The sequence below is a fragment of the Geospiza fortis genome, unplaced genomic scaffold (assembly GCF_000277835.1).
Source record: "Geospiza fortis unplaced genomic scaffold, GeoFor_1.0 scaffold176, whole genome shotgun sequence".
NCBI classification, from domain to species: domain Eukaryota; kingdom Metazoa; phylum Chordata; class Aves; order Passeriformes; family Thraupidae; genus Geospiza; species Geospiza fortis.
In genome coordinates this window covers 842226-859159 of record NW_005054514.1, presented here as the reverse complement: position 1 = coordinate 859159, position 16934 = coordinate 842226, and positions in this window count along the sequence as shown.

Sequence of the window (16934 nt, the reverse complement as noted above, 5' to 3'; positions counted from 1 at the left end):
TTCCTCCTGCAAAAACACCACGGTAAGCTGCTGTCTCCCCAGAATGCCCACCAGCATTCCCTCCTGTGCTGTGTTGCAAAGATCCAACTGTACAAAGCTCCCAAATTTCCCCTCTTTGTGTGCTGTGGACATATGGTTCGTTGTGGAGTGTGCAGAGACAAAGGAAGAAAGCACAAGCTCACAAAGGAACCCCTGGCTAAAAAGCGCTGTGCACTCAGGGGTTAAAAAGGAAAGCGAGCTGTGAGGATGTTTAGAACAGCAGGGCATCAGCTGGAGCCTGCACGGAGGCTTTCCCACTGCCATTCATAACAAAATCAGGAGGCAGAAAGTTACTATAGCAATGGCAGCAGAATGCAGTTCTTCAGAGGTTAGAGAGCTCCTGCAGACATGGGGCTCTGTGTCCCCATCCTGCAGGGTGTGAACTGCCATCAGCTCCACTGCACCAACATACCCTCCTCTCCATGCAATTCTCACTGTAGATCACTGGATTTTAGCTTAAACCTCACTGAAACGAGGCCCAGCTAAAGACAAAGCACAACCATCCAACCCCTCACTCTCCAGGTGCTGAAGAAGCCAAAAAGTCACCCATTCCTGCACAATGAAAGATTGGGCTCACTTTATATGACAAAAAGCACTGGGCAATAAAACCATCCATGGGTACAAACCCCTCCTCCAATGCCTTTTTCCAGGCAGTTTATCAGTTGTGGATTCATCCACTTCCAGCAGGGTAAAGCTGTGCTGGTGTTGGCATGTTATCCCACTGGCCAGCAGCATGATAAAGGTGTGACAAGGGATTCTCAGGTGTCCAGGACCACCTTCAAACCTGGCCATGAGGTTCCTGCAGAGCTGTACTTGGTCCCTGACTCAGCCCCTGGGCCTGGGTTTGACACAACTTTAGCAGCACCTGGATGGGGCTTGTGTGAAATGAATTCAGCATTGTTGGGTCAGCTCCAGGGGTCACAGTTTCCATATGTGCTGGTGCAAAACTGAGCCCATGTCCCAGGAGATCTGATTGTCCCCACATAAACACAGGAAAGCCCTGGGGAATGCTGATCCAGAAGGACTGGCTGGGACAGAGAGCAACCCCCTACAATTGTAAGAAACCCAAAAGCTAAGGTCTGGTTCAGATACATCCATACAAGATCATCTCCCTGCTCCACAGATCATTCCCTAAAAGCCTAAAGTCACAATTTCTGTATTGACCAGGAGAGGTGCTGAAGGGATATTCAGTGAAAAGAAAGACATGATCAGCCAAAGAATATCACAGTGTGAATGTAAATTAAAGCAGCCACATACCTGTTTACCCCGGGGCTTTTAACAGATGATGGGAATACAAAAATGGCTTAAAACACTCCTTGTGTCTCCCTCCTGTTTATCCCCATGTCCAATTGAGCGATTCAAATCAGACCCAGAGGAATTTTCCCATTCAGGGAAGGCTTTGGGCTACATTTTTCCCCTCTATTAATAAACAGTTGCTGTCTGAGTTCTGCCAAAGATTCACAGTGTAAAAACAGAGCAGACTGAGACCACTTTAGCCAAAAATCTTGCAAGCTCTATTTTCATTTCTGGATTAGCAGTACCAGACTCTTTCACCCCTTGTGAAACAATGACTCCACCAGCAATGACCATCCATCCCCAGTTGGTCCAGCTCCCACACAGCACCACTGACACCCTGCCTGATGATTTTGTCTGCCTCAGATGTCTCACCTTGTTTTCCCTAATTTTTAATGCTGACCATTCTGCACATAAAATGGGGGGCTGCTGCAAGCACTGATTTCCAAACAGGCCACGTTGCCTTGGTTACCCATTGCCAAGCCTCTCCCGAAATCGGCCTTCACCTTGGATTGGTTCTGTTTTCTGTGTTACTGAGGAATTTCTGCTCTCAGACAGCTGGACTTACATTAATCAATTAAATAAATAAAAACCTGAGGGAAATGTCCTTGGATGTGTACCATTTGTGAAGTCTTGTACAAATCCCCATCGGAAACAACAAAACCAGCATCAGAGGATGCACTGCCGTATCAGTTTGGCACAAAGGAGGTTTCAGAGCACTCTAGGCTCAGCCTATGTCCCCCTCCCGAGGAGCTGGAGCTGACACAACTCTGCTGTCCATTAGTGGTGAGACAGAACTGAAACTAGGGCATCACTGGCGCTGCCTGTGCCCAAAGCCCTTGGCTGCCCCTGCCCCAAAGCCCAAATCTCCACAGTCCAAAGAAGGCAAGGGAGGAAAGAAATCCCTTTGTGACAATTTTACAGAGGGAGAACAGCAGGATTTTCAGGATTGTCAGATTTTAGGGTTAGAAGCAGGTCTCTGGAAAGGGGTGGGGGATGTTTGGCACAGGGACTCACACCAGGGTGGGTTCAGGGTGCTGAACACTTATCAACACAGCACAGACCAAAATTACTCACAGAGATCCATCACAGGCTGCTTTTGATAAACAGACACATTGAGAAAAACTTGGATGTGTCGGTGGGTAAATCCAAAAAAGAAGACACAGCCAAATGCAACAAAAGCAGTGCTCACACTTTCTGTTCACTATCCTCTTGTTCCTAGAAATTAGCTATTTTCTATCCACAGTTAAAAATAACACCTGATTAAAATTTTCAACACAGTCTGGGAAAATTGAAGCAGAGCTCACTAAAATGTTAATATTTACTGAGAAAAATCTCTGCATTCTTATGTGTAGACAGCAAGTTATATTTGGTTAATCCCATTTTTTGAAAGTACAGGCAACATTTTCAGCACTGTAAATCAAAGGGTTATTCCTATCTATGTTTATTATATTTCTAATTGTCATATCAAGTGAAAATTCTTTAAGAATGTGAAATAAATAAGATATCCTGCAGCACTCCTGCTCCACCTATATTGAGTTTTAAAGGCCACCTCTAAGGCCTTCAGTGTTGAATCTTAATTGGATCTTCCAAACAGAAACAATCCACTCCTCACACAGGAGTTCCAGTAAGGAGAAAGAAAAAGAACAAGGAATTTTAATTGCACTGCAATCCTTCCTTCTTGCAAACGCCACTTTGCAGGGACCTAACAGACTAGAACCAAAGGCAAAATTCACTGGGAACCTCTCAAAAGAAAACACATTAAAATCCATTCATAGATGGATCTTCAGGCATTCGGCCATGCTGTTGTTTAATGTAGGAAGTAATATAAATTAAACCATTTGTCACTCCTAACTGAAAGGAAAAAGGGGAACCAGCCAATTTGTCAGCAGAGTTTGCCTTCATCATAATTGCTGCATCCATCTTTGCTGCCTCTCCATGCCCCACCACAGGCCCTGCTCCAATCTGTCAGCAGTTCTCACACTCAGCTTTTTTTCTGGGAAAACATTTCATTCTATAGTTCATATATATTGATGAGAGGCCTATAAATATACACCGTTTTCTACCCATGTTCCTGAGCTGTATCCAGCACCCTGAACAGCAAAATTACCTTTCAGCACTGCATTAAGTCAATGGTTCTTCACTGCAGAGGACGGATGTCGATGGGGGAAGAGCCCACTGAGCCACCCTGCACACTCAAACAACCTGCAGCTCATCAGTTCCATCTGGAATGGTCCCAATCTCTACAGAATATTCAAGGTTGACAGCAGGCTGCCAACCCCAATTCCTGACAAGCCAGACAAAGATTTGCCAAGAGGATTTGAGATCCAGCTCCCATTTGGTCTGTGCTGCACCAGGCAGTGCTCCGCTGGGCATGAAAATGAGTTGGGAGGATGGGGATTAGGGTGGCTTTCTTAGGGAGTTACTGGACTCTGGTATTACCCGGACCCTGTCAGAATCTCCTACCCAGATTAAGTTTGGCAGAACTATATTCCAAGCCTGGGCTATGGACTTGTGTCCATTCACACCATGGAGTTACAGAATGGTTTGGATTGGAAAGGACATTACAGATCAACCCGTTCCACCCCCTGCCATGGGCAAGGACACCTTCCACTATCCCAGGATGCTTCCAGTCCCTGGCCTTGGACACTTCCAAGGATCCAGGGGCAGCCACAGCTTCTCTGGGAATTCCATCCCTGCCGCTCCCTACCCTCACAGGGAGGAATTCCTTCCCAAGATCCCATCTAACCTTTCTCTCTGGCAGTGGGAAGCCATTCCCTCCTGTCCTGGCACTCCAGGCCCTTGGAAAGTCTCTCTCCATCTTTCTTTTAGCTTCCTTCAGTCACTGGAAGGCCACAATGAGGTCAACCCAAACCTTCTTTTCTCCAGGCTGAACAATCCAGCCTTTCCTTCCAGCAGAGCTGCTCCATCCTTCTGATCATCCTGGTGCCTCCTCTGGACTGTCTACAACACCTGCTCCTTCATGGGGCTGTGGGGAGGACTCCCAACTCTTCCCACCGCTTTAAAGCAAACTTTACAAGCATCTTTTATTTGTGATCATCACAGTGTCAGAGTAAAAGTCCCAATAATTCCCAAGGCAGGGTCCTGACAGCCCTTATGCAGGGCAGCCAGGCCTAGGTGGAGCAGTTTAGCTGTGCTGCTCCTCCAGGTTGCAGGATAGGATGCCTTGGGACTTCAAAGGGGTTTTGTGTGTATGTGAGGGTATTTTGCAACCCTTGGGAAAACCAAATTGCATGTGTTCCTTGTGCTTGTCCCTGATTGCCCCAGTTAATGAGTTTTTAGTGCACTGAACCCTACTTAATACATTGCCTAATAAAATGAGAGTAATTAATCAATTATCCAGAAGGGCCAGCTTTTGATTGCTCTTACGCACTTATCACAGCAGCAGGGTCCTTTCCCCACCCTCCTCAGCATCACAAACCTCCCCTTTGTGATGATGTCCTGGACACAATGAGGGGCCCCTCTCGGGGGGTGACGTGGCTGCTGGCCACACTTTGTCCCTGCTGTGTGGACAAACACTTGGCCTTGTTGCCACTTGTGCCTTGCTCAGCTGCTCTCAAGTCTCCAGCCAGGACCACGCTGGAGAATGCAGTTATCCTGGAATCACAGCCTTGTTTGGGTGGGGAGAGACCTTAAAGATCATCCAGTGCCACTCCCTGCCATGGGCAGGGACACCTTCCACTGTCCCAGGCTGCTCCAAGCCCCATCCAACCTGGCCTTGGACACTTCCAGGGATCCAGGGACAGCCACAGCTGCTCTGGGCACCCTGTGCCAGGGCCTCCCCACAATTATTCATCTACACTGACTGAGGACATATCTTCTCCACCAAAACTAGGCCCTGCTGAGCTCTCTGTGCTACCACCAGTTTGATATTCACACTTTCATTGCAGCTGTTTGTACTCTCCATGGGAAGTGCAAACCCATGGCATGGGGGGTGACAGTCCCCACAGTCAGGCTGAGCCTGCCCCCAACGCACCCCTTAAAACATCATTAGCCCAAATTCATGGAACAGCCACTGCTGACAGAGCTCTAGGAGTGTCTGCTGTTCCCACATGCTGCTTTTCTCAGACTGTCTCCTGCTGCTGTGCTGACTTGACAGATGCAAAGTCTCTCCTCCTATTTTAATCCACTGAAGCTTCTGACCTTTTATGTTCCCTCTTTAACTTAGGCTGCCCCTCTATCGTGGCAGCACAGCAGTAAAACCCTTGGAAGTCATCCCAAAAGAGGAACTACTGCAAACAGCCATACTTCACTATTCACTCCTCACAGCTGAGGATAAATGCATCTTCCTTTACTGCAGAACTAAAACAAAAGAACTAATGCTCCTGCAGGAGCCTGTCTGTGAGGAAAGAAGGATTTCTTCCACCTTAGTGACAAATGTTATTCCATTTCTAGTGGAAAAAGAAAAGGAGAAATCCTAAGCAACCTCTGAAATCATCTTCCCAAGGCTTCTATACACCTCACAACATATTTATTTCCAAAACACTTTGGGGGTTTATGCTCTCTACTGAACTCCACATTGAACAGCTGAAGGTACACGTGTTTTGCCTGGAATTTTGTGGATACTGAAAACAAGCAGGTTTCTTCTATGGTTTTGTTTTGGGGTTTGTTTTTTTTTTTTTTTCTTTGTTTTTTGTGGAAAGATAAAACAGCACTTGTATGGCCCTCCAACCTTAAAACTTGGGAGGAAGGAAGGGAATAAGCCTTGAAAAAAGTAAAGGAATAGAGGGGACTTAAATATCAGACTTCCACTAAAAGAAACCTCACTGTAATTTGGGCAAAGATCATCATAGGACTCCAGACCATTCCATTTCATTCAGCTATGCCTGGATAAACCTGAATATATCAGGGTCAGGCCCTGCCAGAACAATTCATCCAGACTGAGTCATTCTGCAGTGCCCTCCTTCCACTTGCTCACAAACACAGAGCAGAGGCTCTGAGCTGGACCAGTCCTGTCAGCTCAGCCCCATCAGGAGATTGGGAAGCTCTGAAACCTTCAGGTCTTGATAATTCCATTGGATTCTGAACAAAATAATCCTTCACCCCTGAATTAACACCTAAGCACAGATAAACTCAAGAGGAGCCCAGCCCCAGACACAAGTCTGGTCAGGGAGCAGCAAGCCAGAGCAAACAGCCTCACATTCCAGACTGGGTGGATCCCCCTGACATTTGGAAATACTGGCTCTGATAGTCCAGCTGCAGTGCTGGAGGGCAGCACCTTCCTGCCAGCCTGCTTGTTTATCTTGGGATTTCTGGATCAGCAAATCAGGCAGCTGATCCTAGAAATAACAGCTGAGAGCAGCCCAGCACTCACCACCACTGTCAGGAAGGGCCCTTCTGAAGATCCTGATGTTAAAGGGAGGGGGCACAATAGAAATCCACTGGCCAGAAGCCCATCCTGACAGGAAAGACCCTGAAGTGTTTACAGCAAGGGCTTCAAAAGGGCTTAGCAATTAAGATTCCCAACTTGAGACGTCTTACAGAGGCCCAAATTCTTGGTATGCCTGCCTCCAGCAGGTTGTGCATCCAATTTCCTGGCACATGGGAACAGAGACATGTTCCATGGCAAGGAAACAGAGGTGTGATCCAGGGAAGGAAGAAGGTTTTGCTTTTAAATTTTTCTTTGTTTCCTCATCCTCCTGTTGGAGGGATGGAGCAGCTTTGCTGTGAGAAAAGGTTGAGAGAATTGGGATTGTCCAGCCTGGAGAAGAGAAGCTTCAGGGTGACCTAATCGGGGCATTCCAGTACCTAAAGGGGCTGACAAGAAAATGGAGAGAAACAATTTACAAGGGATGGAGTGCCAGGACAAGGAAGAATGGCTTCAAACTGCCAGAGGGAAGGGTTCGATGGGATATTGGGAAGGAATTCCTCCCTGTGAGGGTGATGAGGCTCTGGCACAAGTTGCCCAGAGCAGCTGTGGCTGTCTCTGGATCCCTGGAAGTGTCCAAGGCCAGACTGGATGGGGCTTGGAGCAGCCTGGGATAGTGGAAGGTGTCCTTGCCCATGGCAGGGAGTGGCACGGGATGATCTTTAAGGTCTCTTCCAACCTAAAACATTCTATGATTTGTCAGACAGAGACCCTGATAGAGGGAAGAATAAGCCACTAAAGAGGGGGCTCAGCTGCAGGAACTTAAAGCCCTGAGAGACCCTCAGGCAGGGTGGGGGGAGGGTAGAGCCTGGATTGCGCTGCTGAAACTGAGAGCAGAGAAGTTCAAGGGCTGGCAAAGGTCTGCTACAGCCACCTCAAGCAGTTCACCTTCCTCAGCAAACCCACGGCATAACAGATTCTAACCTGTCAGAATATATCCACAATTTTCCCTTTAAATTCTTGGAAAATGACCTTTCTGAAGCAGAGCTATTTTAGCAGTCAGCCAGTGAAAGAACAGCCCATGGCAAGCTCAGGGCAGTAATGCACTCTGAGGAGCTAGGAGATGCTGCTGAGGCTGGGAAAGCACCTGGGAAAGCACAAACACAAGAAGCTGCTCATTGGTTAAAGCCGGGGGACTCCACATCCCTCTTGGAACAAAGCTTGGAATGGCAGAAGTGGGAGGATAAATACAGCTGCAACCCAGGGGAAGCAACAGCGATACCTTTGGCAATGCAAACACTTTGGGTGATTGCTCCCGGGCCAGGGAAAGTCAAAGGGAGGCAGAAGCAACATAGGTCAGAATATTTAAGCATCTACCAGCACCCTGCAAGAGATGAAAGCTCAGCACAGACAGCTGTGACAAACTTTATATTCAATTTATGTATAAATGGCCTTATTAACAGTCTGTGTTATCCCACCCTACAGAGTTTATAGAGGAAAAATACAGCTATAAAAACCAGGACCTAATGAGTAACACACAAGGCTGTCTAGGCTGCTGTGATTAAATGCTTTACAGAAGCATCCTTAGGCCAAATCCTATTTCTTATTTCCCTGTCTGAGCCTAATGCTACAAATGTGTATCACACCTTCTTCTTTCCTCCTACAACCATGCAAAGAGATATAGATTTTACTCATTTTATGCCCCTTCATCTTGAGCCAAATCTCCTTGTTCTTACCCTCAAAGTGAAACACAATGTAGTCTATGCATTGAGGGAAATTTTCTTTTATCTCAAAGTATCCCACATCTCAGGAAAAGGAAAAAATCACCACTAGAATTGCAGACTTCCCTTGAAACATTCCAAATAGGAACACTAAAATATCTCCACAGCTCTGAAAAAATACAGTGTCAGTTTTACCCAAGTTATAGGTGATTTAAAAAAAAAAAAGCTTTTAAAAACAATAAATTGCCACTAGTCACAAGCCAAATGTTGTCTTTTCTTCATGTTACCCAGAATCAACACACACAAAAGTCATATGATGAAGAATCAGTGTTGATTGATTGATGTTTTCTTTTAAAAATCAAGCTGGGATGAGAGAAAGTGTGGTTTTCCAGGGAAGTTGCTGCATTATCAGGAAGGGCTGCAGCAGTTAATCGAGCTGCTGAAAGGTTAATTATCTGTCAGAACACACATGGGGTGGGGGAAAATCCCTGTGAGCAGTTGCTAGGGAGTAGAGGTTCCAGGAACAAAAGGCAAATGTGTGCTTGGGGCAGGAAATCTCCATCCCTGGATTAGGGCTGGCTAGGGATGCACTAGCAGGGTTGGGAACCAGCAGGGCCATGACCCTGAGCATGTGTTGGGCCAGGACTGGACTCGATGCTCCCTGTGGGTCCTTCCAGCTGAGGATATTCCATGATTTTGAGACTACCTGCAGGCAGAGCTGGCCTGAGAGCTCCCTGTGCCAGACCCAGCAAATCCCACTCCAGGCTGGAACTGCGGAGCACAAACAAGACACAGGAGGAACAATAGCTGCCAGTTCAGCCTCCACGGCTCTGTCCCTCCCTGTGAATGCTCTGTGCCTCACCGCAACGCCTGCACCGGCACAGTGGGAGCTTCCCCTGGCCCTGCTCCAGGCTCTGCACGGCCATGGCAGCCCCAGAGATCATGGGGGATGGAGGAGAGCTCACTGTGTGCTTCAGCAGGCTCTGACTGAGGTCCAGAGAGGTGGCCTGGGCAGCCTCAGGTTCCACAAAGGACAGACTGTGCACAGGGAACCTGAGCCATGTCCCTCATCAGTCCAGATGCTGATATTTCACACACACCTCCTGCAGAAAGAAGCCTTTGCTTGGTGCTGCTGAATTTGCAACTCCCAGTGAAGGGTAGCACAAACTGAGCTTACTGGGACTCTTAACCCAGCCTGTCCAGAAACCTCAGCTTCCCTTCCTCATGCTTTAAACCAGTTGTCTTCTTACAGATGCTGATGCTGGAAAGCATCCACTGCATCTTCAGGACCTTAGAGGAGCCTGGTATGTGAACCAGCTTGAGGACATTGTCACAGGGAGCCCTCTGACAGCACAGTGATGTCACAGCCAACACATGTGAAAGTTCAGCTCTCCTGCATGAGGCAACTCATCCATCCAAAAGCTGGTGTGCCAGGCTGTCAGCAAATCCAGGCAGAGATGGCAAAAGCAAATATTTAGGCAGATTTTACCAGGTTGACCGAGAACCCATAGAAACTCTCTTCGGGAAAAAGGAAAAGCAGCTGCTGGTTGAATATAATGGAAGCTCTAAGGAAGAAAGCAGCCCAGTGCATGTGAATGTCAATCAAGCCCCATTTCTCTTCAAGCCAAAACATGAAGGTATTTACTGGTGTGTTGGAGAAAAGACTTCAGGAGGTTTAAATCACCCTATCCAACCCATATTCTAATAGCTCTGCCTGACCTCCAGAGATCATCACTGAGTTTCTGGCTCACTGCCCTGCTGCATGTGATAAAAGCATGTGGGGCTTACCAGCAAGGTTTTCATTGCTCTCCATGGGAGACGTGGGAAGACCAAGGGATTTTGCCTGGAAAACAATGCACATTTCCTTATGGATAAGAATGTTGAGGGACAGATTTTATACCAGGCTCTGTGTGTGCACTGAGAAAGCATCAGAACATGGCAGCATCACTCATCCCACTTGGAATCACTCACACCCAGTGCACAGAGACATCCAAGGCTCCACCTCCCCTGCGCAGCAGAATTTGGCACAATCCCAGTTTGGTTCACACCAACAAGTTGATATCACAGACCCACTGCTCTCCAGTGAGACTCCACAATATCAACTCACTGCAGAAATGACACAATGGATTTTCAAATCCTGATCCTCATGGCACAGCTCATGCAGCATTCCCGTTGGCTGATCCCCCTGAATAAACATAGCGTTGTACTAGAGATAAATGTGAAATACTAATTTTATCAAAAACAGAGATTAAAAATATGCTCACTGACTCAGCATGCTGACACATCCAGTTCAGTAATTTAAGACTAAAGACCATCACCTCATTATCGCTGTAAGATATGGCGCAGAAAACCAGCCCATCAGAAATCATGGAACTCCACACAAATTTGAGTCTCATAGGAATATTCTTCTATAGGAATATAAATTCAGTAATTGCTTCATGGGTCATTAAATCTGGTTTTATAAACTAAGACAGACATAGAATATAATCCAAAATAAATCACACCAGAACAGGTCAGAGAGCATACATTAGCATGCAATTGGCTGACACTAAAATTATCTACACTGGCTGAGAATTTGGAAAAAATATCCTTGGTATTTGGGATCATTACATGAAAGGATTATAGAAATCCTTTGCTTTTAACTAAGGTCATTAACATCTTTCCACAGCACGTTAATATTTCCATTTTACAGAGGACTGAGTCACAAAGACTTTCCTACAGCCGGTATCAAATCAGTGGCATAAAGGCACCTGCTGCTTCAAGCACTCATCCTGGAAAACAAACACACAATTCCTATTTCTAGCCCAATTAAAAAATAAAATCCTGAACACTTGGAGAAGATCAAATTCAGCAGAAAGGGGTGGAGAGCAAAATAAACTGGTAAGAGAAAGGGGAAGTCGTGCAGCCTGTGTGGTTTTGGCTGGCAGTGGCTGTGCTAATTATACAAATCATGCAAATGTGATGCTCAGCTAGGTGTGTTCAGCAGCAACAACATACAAGTGCTTTGGGACAAAAAACACATGTTCCCATGTTTCAAGCATTCAGTATCACAAATCCCAGTCAGAGAGTTCTGGCAGACACGGTCTGGGAGGCAATCCTTTCTTTTCTGCCTTTTCTCCTTATTTTCTTACATTTATCCTATTATCGATTCCCAAATGCTCCCGACTGACCCAATCCCCCCTGTGCCACTGCATCTCCCTTCTTCCTGCGCTCAGCAGCGCAAGGATTTCCGGCAGCTCTCCGCCTGCTCCTCACAAACCCGAAACTCTCGTGCACAAGCGCTGAAATCTAATTACCCCCCCGCTAATTTCACATTAACTTCGGTCCGACTGCGCTGCTGGGAGGAGCGCTGGGGATTTATCAGCGGCTCTCACAGAAAGGGACGGAAGGCAGCACTTTCAGCATCACCCTTTTCTCTTTCTCTCTCTCAGACAGTTCTGCCGGGAAAGAAAAGCCTCCAAAGAGAGTCTGGTGTGGAGGCTGCCAGGGTGACATCACCGATGGTGCCACCGCAGGAGCAGCCAATTGGGGAGGGCTCTCTCGCTGCCGTCCCTCTCACCTACTACAGGAGCCTATAGGAGAATGTTCCACACGGGAAAGATTCAATCCTGTTTTGTCGATGCTTATCTTGCCACTCCTCCCCTCTCTCCCCTCGCCACTCCAGCGTGAGTGAGTGCTCGTACATCCGCACACCGAGCGCAGCCGAGGCAGAAGAGCCCTGCACAGCAAACACCCGGGGTCTGAGCATCGGACTGCAGGAAGTGATTCACATCACAGCTTCCTGCTGCTTCTGGGGAGTCCTACTTCTGTTCAGGGATTTCAGTGGGAGGAAGAACCTTCCTCCTCCTAGTCACTGGTGCTTTTAACTCGTTGTTATAACAAGGCAGCCAACAGACTTTGGGTTTCTATCCCAAATGTGGTAAAAGCAATTCAGCTCCAGCCAGAGAGCACAACCAGGCCTGCAACGCTGTGAAAAGACAGCAGAGAATTTAAAGGTGGGGCTAAATAGCCTTGAGCTGCGCCAGGGGAGGGTCAGGTTGGACAGCAGCGGGAATTTCCTCCTGGAACTGATGGTCAGGCCTTGGCAGGGGCTGCCCATGGAGGTTTGGAGCCCCCAGCCCTGGAGGTGTCCCAGGAAGGCCTGGATGTGGCACTCAGTGCTCTGGGCTGGGGACAGGGTGTGGATCAGGCACAGCTTGGACTTGATACTCTTGGAGAGCCTTTCCAGCCTCAGTGATTCTGTGCTCTGCCTTTCCCTGGATACCTGTGAACTTAACTATACGAGACCTAATTTTTAACACACAAAGCCCAGCATCAGACTGGGACAAACTGCAGTGCCGCGTTCCGTGGGTTTCTGGGCTTATATGAATCCAATCCGGCCAGCACGAATCCAAGCCCAGCACGGAACCAGCATAGACGAAGGACAAAAGACAAGGAGCGCTCTTCCTCCACGTGGGTGTAGGTATCCGTTTATTAGCTTGAGACAGGACGTCAGGTGGTACAGCCACCCAGGTAAAGAAAGAGACCCCAGACAGCCTGCTATGGGGTTTTGTCCAGGGGAGAGGGGGCGGGGAAAGAGGACCGTGGCCAATGGGATGCCAGTGGGGAGGGACCACCCGTGGGACCGCCCACCGAACCAGGTATGGGAGGGGACAGCTAGATGCGATACAACACTGCAGTGCTTGCAAGTACGCCCTGTTTACACCAGAGATCCTCACTGCAGCTGCTGTCTACCAGGAAATGGGCACATAAAGCTGTTTATGAGCTGAAGCTATTAAAGCAATTTGTTGAAACCCCAGAGATCTCTTCTACCTGTCAGACAGTGTTCTTAAAGCAGTAGCTGTCATTGTCTGCTGCTTCTCACTCTGAAATGAAATGACAATTGGCACATTGTGGGAGCAAGTCTGGAGTGTCTCCTGGTAGCGCTGCAGCCTTCTCACGTGAGAGGTGAGCAGCCAGGCTCCCTGGGAGAATCCTAAAGGAGACTGTTGTACTCCAGGCACACAACTTCAAACTCAACTTGCAGCACCTAAAAGTCTTGCAAGTACAAAGAGATTTTTATGTCCCATTCTTTGCAAAAAATATCTGAGCACTGCTTCAGCTCTGGCCAGCCCTCACACACTACAAGGCTTTAATTCTGACTTTGCAAAGACGGAGCTGAAAAATCCAGCTCTGTGTATCCATTTCTGACTCTGACAGGAACTTTGTTCCCATCTTACCAGTACTTATAAAAGTAGCTGTATTTTTACAAAGAATCCTGTAATTGGAGCTGTCTCAATGAGCCCAGGAGCAGAAATGCTCTGACCTTGCCAGGCCTGGGCAGCACAGACAGACCCTGTCCAGCCCAGCAGGGCAGAGTCTGCAGCTCCTTCTGACCTCCCATCTGTAGGAAATTGCACTGAGAAGAATTCTATCTTATCCAGCACGACTGGGAGTAAACACTGGTCACAAAGCATTCTCCAGGCCTTCAGGAGGAATTCTCAGACAGAAAAATCCAGAATAGTTCCAAATTTGGAGCTGAATACTGATTTAGTGTGCATCCAACTCTTACCTATAAACATGACAGACCACTTCATAGAATCCTGGAATGGTTTGGGTTGGAAGGGATGTTAAAGACCATCCCATTCCACCCCCAGCCATGGGCAGGGACATCTTCCATTATCCCAGGGGGCTCCAAGCATATCCAACCTGACCCTGGACACTCACAGGGATGGGGCAGCCACAGCTTCTTTCAGCAACATGTGCCAGGGCTTCCCCACCCTCACAAGGAAGAATTTCCTCTGTGTATCTCACTTAAGTTTCCCCTCTTTCAGTCTGGGCCCGTTAATCCTTGTCCTGGCACGGCAGGTCCTGATGAAACTAAATTTCCTTTACATCCTCCTTCCTTGGAGGTGAAAACAAAGCAGTGGCCCCTGAACACCCCCATCCTAGGTTGTGCCAGCTCCAGTTACACAAATCAACCATGAAGTAACAGCACGCAAGACCTGGAGCTCTCCCAGCATCCACACTCCTACCTGATGGAAATGCAGGGCTCATGGAACCAGGAAATACACACAAAACAGGGCAATGCTTTGTCTCAGTCATCAAACTCCCCCTGACACAGCTGCGGACTCTAAGAGGCTTGAGGTGCTTGAGCAGAATGGAGAAGCAGTGTGAAAACACGAGGAAATGGATGTTTCCCAGAGCCTGGGAGAGCACAGGAATGCAGCGAAGCAGGATGAGAACATCCCATCAATGACCTTCACAGTGAGTAATGGGAATAATGCAAAAGCAGAAGAGGATTTCAACCAGCAGAAAAGTGCAGAGGAGGTGTTTTTGTTGTTCCAGCTGCAAAAGGAGAATGGTCCCACAAAGCTCCTCCCAGCACCTGGAGACAAGGACCCTGCCTGCTCCTGCCCACAGAATGAGCTGGAAGAACCAGGGGTGCAGTTTGTGTCTGACATTTCACCATGCACTGTTTACATCTTGTTAGCTCATAAGCTCACATAGCACTGTTGCATTAAATGAGGAATTACTATTTTTTATAAGGAAATGAGAGGCAAGGAACACGTTTAACTCAAAATTTTGCATATAAAGTTTTTTCTGTTGATAATTGACAGTCTCCCAGCTTGTATTTAGATGAAGGTTACATGCCAGAAGTAAAAGGCTGTGAGAAGATTGGTCTTAAAAGAGAGTTTTTAATTAAAACGCTTACTTAGAAGACACAGGAAAATGCACTTGAGAGTCAGAGGCTCCTTGATCTACCATAGAAAGGCACTCCAGGATCCAGGGGCTGAAATTTAAATTTCAAAGTAAGGTAGAAGTTAAAGACTGGAACAGCTCAAGGTGTAGGCTCTGCACAACTCCACACACTGACAGCTTTGCAACGATGTGTCCTTTCGTAACCTAAATTATACACCTTAATACACTGCAAGCACTTCAACAGCTGTAGGACTAGTCTCTTTTTTTTTTTTTTATAAACACCAGAATAAAGCATTTTCTGGCCTTAAAATTCACTGATCTGTCTTCAGATGACAAACAGCAAGTTATGCTGTTTGTCATCTGACCACAAAAAAACTGCACCACAAAAAAAAAAACCTCAAAACAAACTTCCCAGTCTTATCAGAAAAGCGTTAGGGAACAGTTTAAAATAGAAAAAATGCATGTTTCCATACTTTAAATTCTCTAGCAGCAGCTCAGAAAGTTGTCATGTTTACTTTCCTTCCTGGAAAAGCACCCCTCATTCTCACTGTCAGCACTGCCTGTGCTGGGAGCACAGCCCAGCTGAGTCAGCTCAGCTCATGTTGGGCAGGGCACAAAGAGGCACCTAATGAAGTGGAAACTAATTGAGCTTTCTCTTTTTCAGGGGGATGCTGTATCCAGCACGAGGTTTTTCAGGAGTACCTCCAGGTTTTTGTTTTGTTTTGAAAGTACTGATTGAACTACAGGGCATAGTTCAGGAATCCTGGTGGTTTATTTTGGTTTTCAAGGCCCAAAACACAAAGGAGTCTTCATAAATCACAAACACAAGGGAAAGATCCTTTCAGGGCATCAGGGCTTCACTTTCAGATGGTGAAATGCATACTTTACAGGTATGCATACACACAAAAGTGTAAATAATTTTTTTATAGTGAACTTTGCCATTAAACAATTCAAATTCTAAGCTTTTCATATGTGTACAGTGAAGCCTGAATCCAGTGTAAGGAAGAGTCAACACCCCACCACTGAACTCAACCACAGAGCACCTGGAGATTCCCTCAGGTCATGGTAGAAGGGAACTTTCCCAGAATCTGAAATTCCTCGACAAGAATGAAAAGAAACTCAACTCCATCAAAATGTGATTAACACCAGAATAATCCCAGAGCAAAGAAAGTGCTGCCTTATGCAACATGATCTTGTATTTATTCTTGCATTATAACTAAAAAGGTTTTGAAGCAATTCAAAAGTTCAGGCCCAAGTTTCACTGTGAGACCCAGAGAGAGAAACTTTCTGAAAGTAGAGTTTATGGCTTTCGCTTATTCCTCTGGAAAAAGAAAATCCCATTTACACAAAGTTCTGGATTTACAGATTAAAAATATAGAAAAGAATAACTAAAATGGGTGGTACCAGGAATCAGAACGGTGCCATTTCCACCTAGAATAAACAACTCTCCTCTGGATAAACAGAAATAACCTGTGCTCTTGAACCAAGAACATGGAGGCAGATTAACAATTAGGGTTTATGTCCCTTACTCTTTAATCTGCAAATTAAACCCAATGAGGAAACAGAAGAGAAATACAAGGAACACAATAGAGTTGATCAATCATACAAAATCTCAGCAATTCTACTTTACATTTAATATGCCACCACATTATTTTCCTTCCAGAATTTTTCCTGGACAAGGTGCTGGAGGACTTGGAGAAGGTACACAAAGCCATCCAGGGGGAGTATTTTTATTAAGTGCTTCAGGAAATGAAGCGGATGATCCCATGTCACTAAAAAACAAAACAAAAACAAACCCCAGCAATCTTTCAAAAAAATTATTCTAGTCTATAAACAGCAGCTTCAATGTTCGTGTCACCCAGAACAAAACA